Raw genomic sequence first — 20,981 nt, forward strand, 5'->3', positions numbered from 1 at the left:
AGGACTGAGAGATAGCCATACATACAATAGGGACAGAGGGAAGGAAGGAAAGAAGGAGAGAAGGAAAGAAGAAGAGAGGCAGAGAGAGAGAAAAGGCAGGAAGAGATTGAGCCAAGAGCTAAGAGATTAGTTGTGAGATTCAGGCCTTTGTGGAAAAACATGACTCATGACATGTAATGAAAACACAACTTTATTATTGTCTCCCTAGCCTTGCTTCAGACATTCGGTGAGAGTAATTATCTCTTGCTGCTGACTCAGAACTTGGGAAGGCTCCATAACTTTTTAGCTCACACTTAGGTATTAGTATATCCTACCGTCTCTCTTAAGAAATAAGCCTAGTCTCTGTAAATGAACCAGAGTTACCAAGTCTAAGATGTCAATACAAACTGAATTTGATTCAGCATCAGATGTTTTCCCTTTTCCCAACTCAGGCTTTCTTCTTGTTGACATAGTGGGGTTGGCATGGCTGGTTTCTGTCATTCTATGCTTTGTGTTTTCCTCCTCCCTAGCACTCTTTTGTCCCAGCTTTTGAGTTTGTTCCTGACCCTGTTGAAGTTTTAAAGTGAGGTGATAGAAAAGGTTATAAACTGGCCCTCTTGGTTATATGTACAACCCTAAGGTGATTATCTCCTTGGTGACCAGTTTGTGGTTTTTCTCTATCCCTGAAGACCTCTCACTTTCAGGGTTGTTTACCTGTCAGATCCATCTCTGCAGTGGATGGTCACTTTGACTCCCCACAAGAGTCCCCAAGAATCAAGGTCTTCTACCTTCCTGTTCTACCTTTTCTCCTCCAGATGGCGTTACCTCACATGACCATTTGGATGTAAGGCCAGTGCTTTCTATCAAAGGACTTGCAACTCCTCCACCAAAAACATTCATAAAAATTTCTCACACCAGAAATTTGGGAGAGTAGGTCAGTCCCCTTGGGACTAACCCATTGAAGAGTTCCTATCACAGGTCACTCTGACTCACTCACACTTGAGTCAAGCTTCAGTCTTTCATGCCATTAGATGCAAGGGAATACCTAGTTCTTCAAATGGAGCCATGAAGTCCATTCACTTAACTGGAGAGACATGAGAAAATATCAACGCTCTTCTCTCCTGGGTAAGTGGGAAGAAACTCAAACTGTAGCTCTCTCTGAAGAAATCTCTTCTTAAATCCTTTTCCATTTTCATTCTCTCTCTCCCTTTCTTCTTTTTGTGTTTTTCAAAGTAACTCAGGTGGATTCATGACTTAGGACACTACTTCTCTTAATTTTTGGTGAGGACAGATTCTGGATATAGCAACCTGTCCCACACTCAGTTTGGCATCTGAAATAGATCATATTGGTACATCAGTACAAATCAAGGCAAGAGAAATCTCCCTATATTTTAGCAGCAACCGTCTTCACTTTCAAATAAGCATGAAATGGAAATAAGCAAATTAAGTAATTCTAATGATTTTATTTGTCTTCCGGAAGCTGGCTCAGTGGTAAAGAATCCATCTGCCAAGTAGTGGGTTCAATCCCTGGGTTGGGAAGATCCCCCGGAGAAGGAAATGGAAACTCATGCCAGTATTCTTGCCTGGAAAATTCCATGGACAGAGGAGCTTGGTGGACTATAGTCCTTGGGGTCACAAAGAGTTAGACATTACTTAGCGACTTAACAGCAACAACAGATGATTTTATTGATTGTAATCTCAGAGCCTAGGACAGAAAGAACATAGTAAATGTTTCCTTACAAGAGGAGGGGAAGAAGAAATGCAGATAAGTCACCTTTTATCATCTGGTGCATGCATATGCCAATGCCCTGCTCTCTTCCTTTAGATTCTGTCAACTTTGACCTTGATTTTGTTCTTGGTCCCAGTGGTCACATATACTCTGTTTACTTGTATAACTCTCCCTTGAGTAACTAAGTATCTGACCTTGGTTGTCTCTCTAACTTCACATTTGCTACAAAACCTAGATTTGGGGTGGGCTCACACTCTTTTGATAATGAACACTGATTTACTTTATTTTTATTAATTTATCAAACAGTTACTGAGAACCTGCCGTAAGTCAAGCATTAAGTAGGTACTGAGAATACAAAGCTTAAATGATAGTCTTCACGTGTTAACACAGATAACTGATATAACAGACAGACACTAAGTATTTTGTGGGGATCATCTTACTTACTATTAAAACTAACTCTGCAAGTAAATATCATTATTATCATTTCCATTTTACATATCAGAAAATAAAACATAAGAAGGCTAAATAAATTCCCCGGGCTCCCATAGGAATAAGCTGGAGCTGACAGTCTAATTCTTGACCAATCAGTCAGTTCAGTTCAGTTCAGTTGCTCAGTCATGTCTGACTCTTTGCGACCCCATGAATCGCAGCACGCCAGGCCTCCCTGTCCATCACCAACTCCCGGAGTTCACTCAAACTTACGCCCACTGAGTTGGTGATGCCATCCAGCCATCTCATCCTCTGTCGTCCCCTTCTCCTCCTGCCCCCAACCCCTCCCAGCATCAGAGTCTTTTCCAATGAGTCAAATCTTCGCATGAGGTGGCCAAAGTACTGGAGTTTCAGCTTTAGCATCATTCCTTCCAAAGAACACGCAGGACTCATCTCCTTTAGAATGGACTGGTTGGATCTCCTTGCAGTCCAAGGGACTCTCAAGAGTCTTCTCCAACACCACCACCCAATAAGCTATGCAATTTCTGCCTATTAAATAACTTCAGTCTGTTTTTGGCATAGAGCTAATGAGTTGACCATGGGGCTGGAACTGGAGCTGGTGATTATAATGAAGCACCTAATGAAAATTATGGAGATGCACTATTGTGTGGTGGTACAGAGCACTTTCTTCAATTTAAGTCTGAATTTGGCAATAAGGAGTTCATGATCTGAGCCACAGTCAGCTCCTGGTCTTGTTTTTGTTGACTGTATAGAGCTTCTCCATCTTTGCCTGCAAAGAATATAATCAATCTTATTTCAATATTGACCATCTAGTGATGTGTATGTGTAGAGTCATCTCTTGTGTTGTTGGGAGAGGGTATTTGCTAAGACCAGTGCATTCTCTTGGCAAAACTGTTAGCCTTTGCCTTGCTTCATTTTGTACTGCAGGCCAAACTTACTTGTTACTCCAGGTATCTCTTGACATCCTACTTTTGCATTCCAGTCCCCTATGATGAAAAGGACATTTTTTTTGTGTGTGTGTCAATTCTAGAAGGCCTTGAGATCTTCACAGAACCATTCAACTTCAGCTTCTTCAACGTTAGTGATTGGGGCATAGACTTGGGTTACTGTGATATTGAATATTGAATATCCAAGAATATTTTGCCTTGGAAACAAACAGAGATCGTTCTGTCATTTTGGAGATTGCACCCAAGTACTACATTTTGGACTCTTTTGTTGACTATGATGGCTACTCCATTTCTTCTAAGGGATTCTTGCCCACAGTAGTAGACATAATGGTCATTTGAATTAAATTTTCCCATTCCTGTCCATCTTAGTTCATTGATTTCTAAAATGCTGATGCTCACTCTTGCCATCTTCTGTTTGACCACTTCCAATTTACCTTAATTCATAGACCTAACATTCCAGGTTCCTATGCAATATTATTCTTTACAGCATCAGATTTTACTTTTACCTCCAGACACATTCATAACTGAACATTGCTTTTGCTTTGGCTCAGCATCTGAATTCATTCTGGAGCTATTTTTCCACTCTTCTACAGTAGCATGTTGGGCACCTACTGACCAGGGGAATTCATCATAAATATTTTATGGGGACATAGATCAGTACACATCAACCATGTTGAGTTGGTTGGATATATTCTGAAGTATCTGCAAGTTCTTAAGCCACTGAGCAGCAGAATAAGATCACAGTGTATGTTTCAGGAAGATGATCTACAGTAAGAATGACTGAAGAATGATTATAACATTCTTGATGCAGAAAGATATGAACTATGGATGGAGGAGAGTTGACGACAGATGAGATGTCATGGATTTGGAGTAAGGCACTGATAGTGGGCTTCCCTGGTGGCTCAGTGGTAAAGAATCCACCAAAGCATGAGCTGTGGGTTCCTTCCCTGGATGAGGAAAATTCTTCAGTATTCTTACTGGAAAATCCCTCAGGCAGAGGAGCATGGGGGGCTACAGTCCATGGGGTCGCAAAAAAGTCAGATATGCCTTAGCTACTAAACAACAACAACTGATGGTGGGATCCTAGAGAAAATCAAAGATTCATAAAAACTGAAGAATCAACAAATTTGGGTAGCTATTTAGATATGAGGGGTGAAAGGCATTAAAATGCCTCTGAGATTTTGATCTTCTGTAAAAAGAAGAATAGTGGGGCTATTGGTAGATCAGGGAACTCTAAGGAAAACCCCCACAGCTGATGTGCACAGGATGAAGTGTTGAAGGAATAATCCATTTTCCTACCCCAGTCATGTTGCACATGTGTGTGTATGCATCTATGTCTATGTTCAACTAAATGAAAACATGCGCCTGTTGACAGCTGAAGTCTATATTTCCTATGAGGTGCAAGCATTAATAAATTAAGCCCTGAATTAATAAACTAAATACAACAAATATTTATTGAGCAGTCTCTGTACAAACAGTCTCTGTACAGCAGTCTCTGTGTCAAGAACTGTAGGAGAACCAATAATTAACAGTCTTTGTCATCTAGAAGCTAACAAGCTATGGAAGGGATCATGGACTTAAATAACTTGAGTCTAAAGTAGACTAAGGATTTTATTCCAGTAAAGAAAATGTGTTCTATAATGGTAAATATTGTGGGGAGCGGGAAGGAGGTTGATTTAGTATTTTGAAAAAATTCTATTTGGAGACAGTAGGACAAATGCTCAAACTACTGCACAATTGCACTCATCTCACATTGCTAGTAAAGTAATGCTCAAAATTCTCCAAGCCAGGCTTCAGCAATATGTGAACCGTGAACTTCCAGATGTTCAAGCTGGTTTTAGAAAAGGCAGAGGAGCCAGAGATCAAATTGCCAACATCGCTCGATCATCGAAAAAGCAAGAGAGTTCCAGAAAAACATCTATTTCTGCTTTATTGACTATGCCAAAGCCTTTGACTGTGTGGATCACAAAAAACTGTGGAAAATTCTGAAAGAGATGGGAATACCAGACCACCTGACCTGCTTCTTGAGAAACCTATATGCAGGTCAGGAAACAATAGTTAGAACTGGACATGGAGCAACAGACTGGTTCCAAATAGGAAAGGGAGTACATCAAGGCTGTATATTGTCACCCTGCTTACTTAACTTCTATGCAGAGTATGTCATGAGAAACGGAGGGCTGGAAGAAGCACAAACTGGAATCAAGATTGCCAGGAGAAATATCAATAACCTCAGATATGCAGATGATACCACCCTTATGGCAGAAAGTGAAGAGGAACTCAAAAGCCTCTTGATGAAAGTGAAAGAGGAAAGTGAAAAAGTTGGCTTCAAGCTCAACATTCAGAAAACGAAGATCATGGCATCTGGTTCCATCACTTCATGGGAAGTAGATGAGGAAACAGTGCAAACAGTGTCAGACTTTATTTTTTTGGGCTCCAAAATCACTACAGATGGTGACTGCAGCCATGAAATGAAAAGACGCTTACTCCTTGGAAGGAAAGTTATGACCAACCTAGATAGCATATTGAAAAGCAGAGACATTACTTTGCCAACAAAGGTCCACCAAGGTCCATCTAGTCAAGGCTATGGTTTTTCCAGTGGTCATGTATGGATGTAAGAGTTGGACTGTGAAGAAAACTGAGCACCAAAGAATTGATGCTTTTGAACTGTGGTGTTGGAGAAGACTCTTGAGAGTCCTTTGGACTGCAAGGAGATCCAACCAGTCCATTCTAAAGGAGAACAGTCCTGGGTGTTCATTGGAAGGATTGATGCTAAAGCTGAAACTCCAATACTTTGGCCACCTCATGTGAAGAACTGACTCACTGGAAAAGACTCTGATGCTGGGAGGGATTGAGGGCAGGAGGAGAAGGGGACTACAGAAGATGAGATGGCTGGATGGCATCACCAACTCGATGGACATATGTTTGGGTGAACTCTGGGATTTGGTGATGGACAGGGAGGCCTGGCATGCTGCAATTTATGGGGTCGCAAAAAGTCAGACATGACTGAGCTACTGAACTGAACTGAGGGAGGCCTGGCGTGCTGTGATTCATGAGGTTGCAAGGAGTCAGACACGAATGAGTGACTGAACTGAACTGAGGGCATGACCTGTTCCTTGAAAAATGGTTGGACTAGGCAGAAATGGAGAGATTATTTCTAGAAAGAAGGCATAACATGCATGAGCAAAAATTCAGAGATGAGAAAATGAGAAAGAGCTTGGTTGAGGAAGAAGACCAGAAAATCAGGGGTTAAGTGTAAAAGTAGATAGAAGTGCTCAGGAGAGGAAAGTCATCTATCCTGATAATCAGGTATTTTCAATGGGGCAATATTACTCCTAAGGTGGTAAAAAAAAAAAAATGGTTCTTACATTTTTATGTATAAATCACAGATATATATATACAATGAATCATCAGATGCATAGTGACTGTGGCATTAAAATAATATGTGGAAAAAAAAATAAAATAATATGTGGGTGATTAGAAAAAAATATACCTAAAATGACTCCTTAAAGGTATTATAATAAAAAAAGTTTGAGGAACACTACTATAGATGCTGCTGCTGCTGCTGTAAATCACTTCAGTCGTGTCCGACTCTGTGACCCCATAGACAGCAGACCACCACGCTCCCCTGTCCCTGGGATTCTCCAGGCAAGAACACTGGAGTGGGTTGCCATTTCCTTCTCCAATGCAGGAAAGTGAAAAGTGAAAGGGAAGTCGCTCAGTCGTGTCTGACTCTTAGCCACCCCAAGGTCTGCAGCCTACCAGGCTCCTCTGTCCATGGGATTTTCCAGGCAAGAGCACTGGAGTGGGGTGCCATTGCCTTCTCCGCTACTATAGATGGACTTCTGCAAAATGGTGAATTTTATGGAGGCCTGTGAAGAAAGTAACTTGTCTTGCTTAAGTAACTTGCCTTGCTTTAAGCTCTGGTTCTAGTCCACTTCTTGAAGACAAGTTGAGGTGAGTCAAGGTAATTTGAGTAAAAATACTGCACAAACTCAATGTGTTAATATAATTTTGGAAACTGTATGTGAGATAAATGATACAAAATTGTTTTTTTCCTGACTCATGGAAAAAATGATTTCCAAAGTAATTTTTTTCCTTCCTCTTGATTTTGGCGGCTTGGCATTATAAAGCACATGGAATTGCAGGATGCTTTCAGAGCCCATTATAGTCATTAAATAATGAACACTCTCTTCTCCAATCTCACAAATTCCATTAAGACTGACATCATCACTTTTAAAACCCAAAGACATAGACCTGCTTTTTAAAATTGAAGAATAGTTTGATTATAGAGCTAGGATTGAAGCCTATTATTTTTAGTCTGGGAGAGGCTCTCAGCTTATTTTTAATCATATTATTAGCAAGTATTTATGGAAACATAAATGTATAATTATTGTAAGTGCCAGGCTCCATGGGGCAAAAGATTTAGAATACTGAAGATACATTTACTGGTCTATGAAAGAGTTAGACAAACAGCAAATAAACTCATGAGATTTTGTGCTAGAATAAATTCATGTTGTAATCTGATAACCTAACTCTGGTAAACAAAAACAAAACTTTAGTCTTTTTTATAATGTGGGTCCTCTTTGGGGCAGTAATACTGTATTCCAGACTGCAAAACTAAGCAGGGGTCATAGAAGGACGCATGATAAAGACAATTTACACTTACCTTGAGAAATTGAATCTATTGAAACTCAGTAGAAAAAAATAGACTCAATATATTTGCAACAGGAATATGTCATTGATTATATCCATATTGATCAAAAACTATATTCTCACCTTCTGAAGACTGGCTTGGGTGTGTGTCTTTTAGCTAATGAAGGTGAGTGGAAGTGATGTGTGTCACACTCAGGCAGAAGCTTTGAGAGTGGGTTAATTCTTTGCAACAATCTGTTTCTCTGCTGTGATGCCAATGATATTTTAGATGGAGGTCATTCTTTCAGGTCAAGTCTCAAAATGAGAAGAGGTTCAGTTAATCTCCCTTGACATGCGCCATGAATAAGAAATGGAGTTCTGCTCCTGCAAGCTAATGCAGTTTGGTTTGTTACTGCAGCATAGCCCTGCCTAAGCTGACTGCTGCTAAAAACTAGGATGGCAAGACATCAATGAGTAAATACAATTCTGAAGCGGCTGATTAATAACTGTAAACAATCCACTCAAAGAAAACCAGCTGGCTGGAACGCAATAGGAGAGGCAATGATTATAATCCAATGATCCTTAAGTAGCTAAGACAGAGTACACATGGTTGGTTATATTTTATGTATATATTTGTGAATTTACTGTGTATTTATCTATTTCAGTTAGCAGAGAAAGGAATGAACTAATTATTAGAGGGGGAAAATAAGTAATGAAAAATTGTTGTGTATTACTTTATTATTTTTCATCTATGCAAGGCAATTTATATTAATTTGCCTCCGTCAGAAAGTGGGTAGTTTCAGGAATGAAAAGCCTGACACAGTTTGCTTGTCTGTGAATCTCAAGGCAGAGTTTTTCTATCATTCATTCAGGGAGAGCTGTTGGATATTCACCCATACATGCTCTGCACCATCCACTTCTCTGCTCTAAGCTGGTATTAGGGGAAGCCCTGGTGATAATGGCTTTTCTGAAGTGGTTCAGACAGGCTTCCCTGGTGGCTCAGAGGTTAAAACGTCTGCCTGCAATGCGGGAGACCTGGGTTTGATCCCTGCGTCGGAAGACTCCCCTGGGGAAGGAAATGGCACCCCACTCCAGTATTCTTGCCTAGAGAATCCCATGGACAGAGAAGCCCGGTGGGCTATAGTCCATGGGGCTGCAAAGAGTTGGACACAACTGAGTGACTAACACTTTCAATTTCACTGGTGATAATAGGAATATTATAGGTGGATGTGTAAATTTGATCTTACTTTGATCATTACGTTGTCTAGTTTCCTTTCTAAATTGATCTCCAGCAGAACTAACATCAAACTAAAAAACCTGTTATGCTTGTGTTTGTTTTTTGATGGAAGCATTGGAAGGTGGGAAAGTCAGAAGCTTAGATAATCCAAGAATTCTTTAATTAATTCTTAATTCTCCCCTTCCATTGGCCATAATAAATATAAACAGGTATCCAAGGAAATAATATTTATATATCTTCCATACATATAAATATATATGTATCTATCTTTCCACGTATAAAATTAAAAAGAATATTTTGTCTCAAAATTTATGTTAATAAATGCAGAATATCATTGACTGTCATCAGGGTGCCAGCTTTGGAACCAGGCTGTTTAGTGTTAAATCCTGTTTCATCTTCTTGGTGGTTGTGTGACCTTGGACAATTTAGTTAACTTCTATGTACCGCAGTTTCTTCAACTATAAAAAGAAGAACATTTCAGTTCCTACCAGTTCAAAGTGTTTTGACAGTTGAAGATTTCCACGAATATAAAGGCCTGAGAACAGAGTATGAACCACAGTAAGAAACTGATCACTATTCATTATTATTAATTTTATTAGGCACAAATAATATTCATGCTGCTGAAGAGGCAAATTTGCCTGCTCAAGGGTATTTAAAGACAGAAGTGTAGAATTTAAATGTATGGCAAGCAAGAAGCTTGCCCTTTCTCAGCACAGAGTCAAATAAATATTGTGAGAGGACAGTGACACAAGAGAACCTTAGAATTGGGAGGTAAATTGAACTCAAAACTTTGAGAGTCATCCTTTAAATGATAGCTTCGGCATGTGAGACATTTACAAACCATTCTTCTCTAACAGAACTGATTTTGGTATTGTCTTATTTCCTGATCCTATTCTCTCCCTGGTGATCTGAGCCTGACGCCCTCTGACTTTCAGATTTACCAATGCAAAACTTCTTTCCAAATGTCAGAATGTCTGGGTGCTCACCATTGACTACATGCCATAGCACAGGAGGTATCTAAGTGACCTATAAATAGAGCTGTGTCTGGGTTGGTGCCAATTCTTCCTGCAACAGAAATATTAATAATCTCCTGCTGAAAATTTCAGACTAGGCTTCCTAGCAAAATAGCAATAATCAGTTCCATCACACCTTAACTTTATTCTAGATTGCTGTCTCTGAATACAAAGGACTTGTTTTTGTTAAAAGAATGAATTGATATATAGATGCAGGAAAGATTTACCCTATTTAGTTCATAAAATATAAAAAAGGAAAGCAATGGAAGAAACTGGCTGGTAAATTTGATTTTAAAAGCTTAAAAACTCACAGTGTAAAAAATTATAAGCAATATTAAAATGTAGATGATGCATTGGAAAATTGTATAAGTTATGACAACTGAGAAATTAATTTCTCAAGGTTTAAATAGCACTTATATGCCAATAAAGAAATTGAAAATGGAATAAGGATGAGAAGAGATAATTCAGAGTAAAAGTAATTAAAATCAATAAACATGACAAGTTTTCAAATTTCACTAGGAATCACGAAACAAATAATGAAGAGATGCTTTTTTTGGCCTATGCTATTGGTAATAATTAGAATAGGTAATCCTGACAAGACTACCATAAAATTGGTTTTCTTTTAGAATATCTAAACCTCACTACAATATTGTGGGAAAGTACCATGCTTTAAGAATATAATCTTACAATATACTAGCAAAAGCCTTAGAAAAGTTCATACGCTTTGATCCAATAATCTCAGCTCTAGAAATCTTCTCTGTGGAATTAGTGATTCATAAAAAGATTTTTGCACAGAATATTTACAAAAATCTTATTTGTAATAGCAAATAAACCCAGTAACATCAGCAACAAAAAACAACCAAACCAAACCAAAACCAAACAAATAAAAAACTGGGAACAAGTATTCCTAATAAGTTAAAAATAGGGAATGATCAAGTCAACTATAGTTTATTCATATGGTAATATTATTAATCAACATATTTCCAAATGCAGCCATTATTAACCATGCTCAGAAATAATTTTTAATAACATGAAAATATATGTGAGTATACCTCATACTTTGTTATATATCATATATGATAGACATCATATAAATTGTTACTAACCATGCTTTGGGAGAACTTTTATTAACCTATGGGTTGTTGTTTAGTTGCTAAGTCATGTCCAACTCTTTTGCAACCCCATGGATTACAGCCCACCAGGCTCCTCTGTCAATGAGATTTTCCAGGCAAGAATACTGAGGCTGGTTGCCATTTCCTTCTCCAAACCTAGCAGCACATACGTATGTCATAATAGATGCATGTATCATAATAAAATGCACGTATTTTGTATATCTATACATATGCTATGCTAAGTCACTTCAGTCGTGTCTGACTCACATATATACATACTCTAAGAAAAAACTAGAAGAAAATACATGAAAATCTTAACAGTACTTATTGCTGACTGATAGGAAAGAAAGGACTACAAGAAACTCTTGAGTTCGTATGAACAATCCTGCTACAAAGGTGCTTTATACAGAATTCATGCATCCTTTTAAATCTGAGCCCCAATACAATATTGTGGGTAAGTGCAGGCACGTATTATTTCTCCCTTTTTATAGACAAAGATGCTGAGGCTGAGAGAGATGCTTGGTTTAGTCAGGGTCACGTGGAAACTAACATTAGGCAGAGCTGAAATTTGAACATGGCTCACTTAATGCTGTATCTGCACTTTCACCAAACCTGGTTGACTGTAAGATCACATGGCTAGAAAATTTATAGCTATAGAGAGGCCAAGAAACAGTGGGAACCTCCAGCTACAATTCTGAAAAGTTTTAGGAGCATGAATAAGACATAGGAAAGGTCAGTTGAGATTCTAGATAAGTGTCTATGCAGATGAAAGTTTCTGCAAGCTTAAAGAAAATTATTTATTATTGAAAATACCTTAGTGCACTGGCTAAATTGAAGAGCCTTTTTTATGAGTCATCCCTGAGAACTTCGAAGGAAAGTAAGTAGGTGTTAGTCCTTCTATACCAAGGGAAGCAAACTCATAAATAAGGAAGAATACCCTTTGTGATAACACAGTGAAATGGTGGACAAGAGTGAGGTCCACCTCCCAGTTTTGATGTCTATGCAGTGGCTTTATATTCCCATCACCCCAAATAGGGTGCATTACTGAGGAAGTACACAGGGCTTGTTTCCAACTGAGCAAATACAATGATCACTGAGTGTATTCCATTTGTGTTCCCAAATAAGAGATTGAGCATTCTTAGCCAAGAGTTTTAGAACTAGAAAAGTGAGCATTGGGGTAATTTCATCAGGAAACCAGAGCAGGTAACTTTATTCCTCTTGTGTTTGAGAAACCTATACTGTAGTTGGTATACAAAGTCTCTTTGGGGTCGGAGTCTCCTGGGTGCCATTTATTTTATCTCTCAGTATCAGGTTTTGTTTCATTTCATCAATAAGTATTCATTTATGCAATTTGGTCTCACCTCTTAAAACTTTATCTACTTTGTTCAAACTAAAAGTTTTTCCTCCATTTTCTAAGTTTGTCTGGTTACAGTGCTTTTCCTTCTGAATTTTCTAAATATGTTTTTAATCCACAGAATCTCTTTGCATAGATAGACTAGTGTTCCTTATCCTTGAAAGGTAAAATACTATGTTAGTTTATTTTATGTTTGATTCTACTTTGGAAAATTGATGTGGCACGTTGCTATGGAAACATTCTGTACAAAGAAGACATCAGTAACTATTAATAGCTGATTGGGAACTATTATGACTCATACATATTTAGAATACTAATGTTAATATTTTAGCAGACATTTTATACATTATGAGAAAGGAATGCTTTGTTAAATCTTGATGGCTCATATCAACTTTAAAGGACTTCCCTGGTGGCTCAGTGGTAAAGAATCCTCCTGCAATGCAGGAGACATAGGTTCGATCCCTGGGTTAGAAGATCCCCTGAAGGGCATGGCAACTCGCTCCAGTATTCTCGTCTGGAGAATCCCATGGACAGAGGAGGCTGGTGGCTACCATCCGTAGAGTTGTAAAGAGTCAGGCACAACTGAAGCAACTAGCATGCATGCAACTTTAAAAACATAATCTAGTATCCCAGAATTAAATGTGTTCATCTCTGGTCACAGCTTCGTGGCCATTCAAACTCAGGCCTTGTCATTCTTCAAATGGGAATAATTTGTTGGCTGGGTTAGTCTACTGTACATAAAAATATGCTCGGTGATAAAAGGGTATCAGCAACATATACTCGTGTTATAAGTACCAGTTTTTGTGTATGTCTACAGAATGTGGGTGCATTAGTTTAGGCTTTTTTGAATAGTTCTGTGGCTTTAATAGGGTGATAATATACTTAGGGAAGGAAATTGAGCATACTTATTTACCATTAAAGAGCAATATAAAACAAACAGCAATGAAGACAATATACAATATACCAAAATATGTTCTGAAGGGGAGTTTGGTTTAGATTGGGAGACATTGCTCTATTGTGGAAAAAAGAAAAATGTTTCATGGAGAGTTGATGAGAGCAAGAGGAACAAATGCAGTGTAGTAACAGCATCAACTTTAGGTCAAGGCAGGCCTGCATTTGAATCCAGGCTTTGTGATCCTGAGCAAGTTATTTTACCTCTCTGAGCTTTGGTTGTCTTCTATTAAACTGGGTTAACAAAATTTATTTTGCAGATTATTTGGAAGAATTATGAAAAATAATGTATGAATAACATTTGGTTTAGATCTTGGTACACTGTAAATGCTGAACAATGGTAGGTGCTATTAAGTAAATTGGAACTTGAATGACAAGTTGTACATATTTTTATGTATAGTAGTTTAACCCAGCCAAATAAGTGACTACCATTTGATGAGTCCAATTGCAGGGGATTAAATGACAAGGCCTGAGATTGAGAGAGCCATAAAGGTGTAACCAGAGATGAACACATCTACCTCCAGGGCTATGATTAGGTTATGATTTCCATGGTGGGAGCTAGGACTGAGGGATCAGGACAGACAGGGCAGAAAAATGAAGTGAAGGCAGAATAATAAAGACAGAAGATCTTGCTGGTGGAGCAAAATGGTAAACAAGAGTGGTGGTGGCATTGTGTTAGCTGCTAAGTTGTGTCCAACTCTTTTGTAATACTGTGAACTGTAGCCCACCAGGCTCCTCTGTCCATGGGATTTCCCAGGCAAGAATACTGGAATGGGTTGCCTTTCCTTCTCCAGAGGATCTTCCTGACCCAAAGATTGAACCCACATCCCCTGCATTGGCAGGTGGGTTCTTTACCAATGAGCCATCAGGAAAGCTGTGAACAAGGTGGAAAGGCCTAAATATGCAGATATGTGTAAGCAGAATGTAACTGGACCAGACTGAAAATTTTGGGGGGCTGAAGACGTTACACTATTTGTCTCGAATACAGGCCATTTGCTTTAGATTATAAAGCAAATGCTACTTGACCTTAGCAGGTGGCTTGGCATCTCCCTTTTGAATGCTGAGATGCTGCCTTCTGGCAAGGTAAACATTCTATAATTATTCAATTTCTTGCTTTACGGCACCTTGGGGTGTCTTACACATGATACAGTTCTTATATAACACATCTGTGAGAGGGGAAGAGCTGTGAATAAAAATGTCTGATGTGGACTGAATGACTCACAGCAGGTGAATGTGCTGTGGAGAAGGGCCTGGCTCTAGGTTTTCTTCCACGCAGAGCCTTCCCGTAAAAGCCCATGTGGCCAGTCATGGCATTTACCATCACACATCTGCTCTGGAGGAGAGTGAAAGGAAGAGAACTGAGCACTGGCAGGACTTAAACAAGAGGCCTCAAAGTCTTCTGCAAATGAGTCATGAAAGCAGTTTTGCTGATACACCATAATGGAAGAGAATATTAAAAAAACATATATGTATAACTGAATCACTTTGCTGTACAGCAGTAATTAATACAACTTTGTAAATCAACTATACTTCCATTTTTAAAAGGAAACAGTTTTGTTTTATATATATGAAGTACAGATCTGTTAATTATGAAACCATTTATACAGAATTTTTGCAACAGCAAGTTGTCAAGAGACTAGCGCTTCCTTGTGTTTGCAAAGGGGTTCATCCCACTTCTAAAATGTTTATTTTTATGAAATATTTCATGTCAGGCTTGTGATTTTCTTTGGACAGATAATAGCTCTTTGTCCTTTTCCTGTGATAAACGACTAGGTGAGAAAAGATGGCAAACATCTTATGAAACGATATAACGTTTGGAGAAGATTTGTATCCACCAATGTCACAAAACTAAAGCAAAAATCGTCTCGTTGGGTTTTCCTCAAGTTTTATGAGCAATGAAAGCAGAAGACTGACTAAAGGAAATGTTTCCATGGAAGATTATAGAGTTGAAGACCTTGGGCTGGAAGGACATTCAGGGATCATCTAACTGATGTTTATTTTTACAGAAGAGAGTTGAAGCCAAGAGAATGTAAGTAAATGATTCACAACCTTGGCTGCTATTGGAATCACCTGTAGAGATTTAAAAATCACTGCTTGCTGGGTCCTATCTCCAGCATCTCAGAAGTAATTGGTTTGGGGTATAGTTAGGACACCTAGAGTTTTAAAATCTCCTCAGGCAGTTCTTCTGTGTAGCCCCAAATTGAAAACCCCTGTGTTAAGTGAGATATACAATACTACTCATACCCATATGCTCTTAATAAGACGTCAATATGAACACCCAGATATGTCAGTAGGAGCCCAAACGGCTCGATCTGAAGCTATTTCCTCAAGCCTCTAAACCTCTTTCTGCATATTCCTTTGTTTGTCTATTTACTTTCCTTACATAGCCCATGGAATTTTCCCACTGTCTCTAAACTAGCAAAACAAGTCATTAGAAAAGGGACCAAGACAGGCATCATTCTGAGTGTAACTGACTAATCCGTAATGCCTCTCCTAGAGGTACTTGTATCTGAACCAGAAACAAAGACTCTGCTATAAAAAAGCCTTCATGATAACGATGAAATAATAACCCATTGGCAGTTGCTATCTATGGAGAGGCAATCCGGTTTTCTCTATCGGGTTGACTAGCTGCATTGTCCAGGAGAGCTGCAAGGTCTCCAGCTGTAAACACATGCATGTGCAAGCTTACCTGGCAATTGGCATCTGAGAACAGAAAGCCTGTCTCTCCAACTCTGAAGACCGGGATTCTTTCTACTCAGTGTGGATGTCTTCTCTCGACACCCGTCCTTTCTGAAAAGACGAGAGGACCTGAGATCAGTGTCCTCATCCTGGAATAAAACTGAAGGATGTCTGGCTGGCCAAAGTGTGCCTCTTCATGGGCTATGCAAATCTGGGAAGCTACATAGAGTTTGCTAACCTTAGACCTAGAACTTAACCTAAGAAATCTACTTTGTACCTCCATGATGTGTTTGTACTATTGTCTTTATTCTTTGTCTGGTTATATCTTTCCATAAGGTTGCATTTAAGTAGTTAGGCAATGATGAGAGCTGTTTATAATTCATACTTCCCAGAGCATCGCAGTAGGTAGGAAATCTAAGTATCAATTTATTCATTGATTAGAATTCCTTCTGTCAAGGTATTATAAGTTTTCTTCTCTAGGATGATAGTTTGTTGATTCTTCGAGTAGCAGGTCTATAGTTATTATTGGAAGTATTCACTGGAAATATACTTTTATTATGTTCTAGTTAGTAAGGTGTAGAAATAGAAGAGAGAAGGGGATATGGAGAAGCAAGGAGATGAATCATGAACACTTAACTCTGAATTGAAGAACTTTATGCATGACCTTAAAATTTGGCCATGATTAAATAGCTTGTATCAGACTTTTCCTTCCACCAGAATGTATATAAATATGAACAAATATATAAAACAATTATGTGCAGGAAATGGGCATCAACCAATGCAACACTAAGAACTCTGAAAAAGGGAAGCACATGAGCTATATCCTCGATGCCCCCTGGTTTCTTCCTGGGTGCAATTTCCAAATCATTGTATGGGGGAATAGCCCAAGAAGAAAATGGAAGTTCTGCTGGCAGAGGAAACAGAGACTGTATTATGAGTTAACCACACTAATGATTAGGATTTGAGAGATAAGGTATTAGACAGGAGAGAGCTTTAGAGAAGGAGTGTCAAAAATCTACATAAAAATTCACACCGAGTCTTTGGCTGTCTCATAAAGCTGTGTTTTCACAGAATATAATTTCAAGAGATGGAGCAGAGAAAAATGCAGTGAGGCTAAAATATAATCAGGAATTTCAGAGGTTTCACAGTTTTCAGGACATTAAAGTTTAGGTTCAACTGATGAATATCTTGGGCATGTTGTCATTGTTGTTGAAACATCACATCCTAAAAGTTGGGAGAATGCTAGGGGTATGCTTTGAATGCTAGACTCTAGGAGAAAGGGCAAAAGTGAGACAGACTCACACTAACAAAGACTAAAATCAAGTTGTGGCAGGATCAGGGAGATCCTTTAGTAATTTAATTGCTTGTGTGTTAGTTACTTAGTCATGTCCAACTCTTTGTGACCCCATGGACTGCAGCCCACCAGGCTCCCCTGTCCAAGGGATTCTCCAGGCAAGAACACTGGAGTAGATTGCCATTTCCTTCTTCAAGGGATCTTCCTGACCCAGGGAATGAACCCGGATCTCCTGCATTGCTGGCAGATTCTTTACCATCTGAGCTATAGGGAAGTCCAATTTAATTGCTTATCAAATAAAATAATTGACACTCTCTAAAAGATGATAATATTTTTCAGAGCTTCTATGATATATCATTTATGACATCTGTGCTAAGTCATTTCAGTCATATCCAACTATTTGCAACCCTATGGACTGTAGCCCATTAGGCTCCTGTATCCATGAGATTTCCCAGGCAATACTAGAGAGGATTGCCATTTCCTCCTCCAAGGTATCCATGAGATTTCCCAGGCAATACTAGAGTGGATTGCCATTTCCTCCTCCAAGGTATCTTCTCCACCAAGGATCAAATCTGGGTCTCATGTCTCCTATAGTGGCAGGTAGGTTCTTTACCACCAGCACCACTTAAAAATGTATTAGACATGCAAATAAGCAGAAAAAGAGCAAATAAGAGATAAAACAGAAAATAAATAAGGACCTAGAGGTGATATAAATATTGAATTTAGTATGTTGAGTTCAAAATAATCTTAATGTGTTAAAATTAAAGGAGAAGATCTAAATGAATAAAAAGATGGATTTTTTTTTTTTAACAAAGTTGGGCTCTATTAAAAGAATCTAATACAAATATGCATCTGCAAAGTACAATATTAGAAATTAAGGACTTTAGGTCTGACATGACTAATTAGCCTAGAATCTCATGGTAATCACATTTACCTGCCACACAGGATAAAACCTATGATGTGAACATAGAAACCAATAGGTGTAGGTTTGATGAATGGTAATGAATAGTAATGAATGGTAATGAGAACCTGAAGTTGCATATAATAAAGAGAAAATTCTTTTTGTGAACTGTACTGTACTTTGACCAACCAGATGAGACAACTATGAAACATGATATTTAAATGGCCAGAAATACATACTTCAGATCAGATCAGATCAGTCACTCAGTCGTGTCCGACTCTTTGCGACCCCATGAATCGCAGCACACCAGGCCTCCCTGTCCATCAACAACTCCCAGAGTTTGCTCAGACTCACGTCCATCAAGTCAGTGATGCCATCCAGCCATCTCATCCTCTGTCGTCCCCTTCTCCTCTTGCCCCCAATCCCTCCCAGCATCAGAGTCTTTTCCAATGAGTCAACTCTTCGCATGAGGTGGCCAAAGTACTGGAGTTTCAGCTTTAGCATCATTCCTTCCAAAGAAATCCCAGGGCTGATCTCTTTTAGAATGGACATTCTTGGAATCAGCGAACTGAAATGGACTAAATGGGTGAATTTAACTCAGATGACCATTATATCTACTACTGAGGGCAGGAATCCCTCAGAAGAAATGGAGTAGCCATCATGGTCAAAAAAAGAGTCCTAAATGCAGTACTTGGATGCAATCTCAAAAATGACAGAATGATCTCTGTTCATTTCCAAGGCAAACCATTCACTATCACAGTAATCCAAGTCTATGCCCCAACCAATAATGCCGAAGAAGCTGAAGTTGAACGGTTCTATGAACACCTCCAAGACCTTTTAGAACTAACACCCAAAAAAGATGTCCTTTTCATTATAGGGGACTGGAATGCAAAAGGAGGAAGCCAAGAAACACCTGGAGTAACAGGCAAATTTGGCCTTGGAATACGGAATGAAGCAGGGCAAAGACTAATAGAGTTTTGCCAAGAAAATGCACTGGTCATAACAAACACCCTCTTCCAACAACACAAGAGAAGACTCTATACATGGACATCACCAGATGGTCAACACCGAAATCAGATTGATTATAGTCTTTGCAGCCAAAGATGGAGAAACTCTATACAGTCAGCAAAAACAAGACCAGGAGCTGACTGTGGCTCAGACCATGAACTCCTTATTGCCAAATTCAGACTTAAATTAAAGAAAGTAGGGAAAACCACTAGACCATTCAGGTATGATCTAAATCAAATCCCTTATGATTATACAGTGGAAGTAAGAAATACATTTAAGGGCCTAGATCTGATAGATAGACTGCCTGATGAACTATGGAATGAGGTTCATGACATTGTACAGGAGACAGGGATCAAGACCATCCCCATGGAAAAGAAATGCAAAAAAGCAAAATGGCTGTCTGGGGAGGCCTTACAAATAGCTGTGAAAAGAAGAGAAGCAAAAAGCAAAGGAGAAAAGGAAAGATATAAGCATCTGAATGCAGAGTTCCAAAGAATAGCAAGAAGAGATAAGAAAGCCTTCTTCAGCCATCAATGCAAAGAAATAGAGGAAAACAACAGAATGGGAAAGACTAGAAATACATACTTAGTCTATGTTAATTTGCTAGGACTGCTGTTACAAAGTAACACGTACTGGGTGGCTTAAGCAACAGAAATCACACAGGATTCTCCATGTGTGTGGTGTGTGTGTGTCTTTGCCTAAAACTTTTGTTCAAATTAATTGGAATTAAGTTACTATTGCTTTCAACCTAAAAACCTAATTGTTAAAATAACTGGAACAACACATAAGCCTTTGAGACTTCAGCATATTTGGAAATGCTCAGGATGGAGCAAAACTTGTACTTCCAGATGGACAAACACCTATTTCCTTGATAGCCAAAAGAATGAATAGCGAGGAGTCTGGAATGGCTGGAGGAAAAGACAGCAGAATTAAGAGGAAGATTGATTTTGAGCACAAATATGCAGGAGAAGCCTGATTTCAAAGTCTAGTTGTTGGGCAGGATCCTAAACTAAAGAAATTCTAAAATCTACCTCCATGTTTAGATTCTCTAATTTGATCACATGGTATAGTTATTATTGCACATTGTTCTCTAAAATAGCTTGCTAATATATTCTTACACTTGCAGTCCTTGGCTTTCCTCCAAGTTAGCTTTATTTCTTTTTAAAATACAGTTTTCATGAAGTCACAACATGGCTGGAAGATAATGTTCACATTCATATCTTGGCACAAAGTTGTACCTGGGCCTCTAGATTGTCTACATCAGAAAATACATCAGAATGCAAGCAAAAATAGTATTCTTGAAAAACCTTGGGTTTTCTTTACACCCTTTGTGTAGTGATGAATTGCACCTTGCCCAAGAGAGGGCTGTCTTCTCCCTTCAGCTTCTGTGAGGTAATCTCTAAGCCCTTGCAATGCCATGCCTCAGAGTAGTGTCTTTGTGTGATTGAGGGTTTTGGGATATGCCAAACAGTCTAACAATGATATTTATGGTAGAAACTTTGAGTCATATGGTATCAGCTTGACTGCCAGTGTCTGGAAATAGAGGACACCTATGTAGTGGTAAACCATAGGGCTCAAGTAAAGACTCTTGACACCACTACTTGGTTGGCAATATTCCATGTATATAATCATACACTGTTGCTAGGAAAATAATGCCTTCCATGACTCCATGAAGAGAAAGCAACTTCAAGCTCT

This window comes from Bos taurus, chromosome 3, assembly GCF_002263795.3.
Source record: "Bos taurus isolate L1 Dominette 01449 registration number 42190680 breed Hereford chromosome 3, ARS-UCD2.0, whole genome shotgun sequence".
Lineage (NCBI taxonomy): Eukaryota > Metazoa > Chordata > Mammalia > Artiodactyla > Bovidae > Bos > Bos taurus.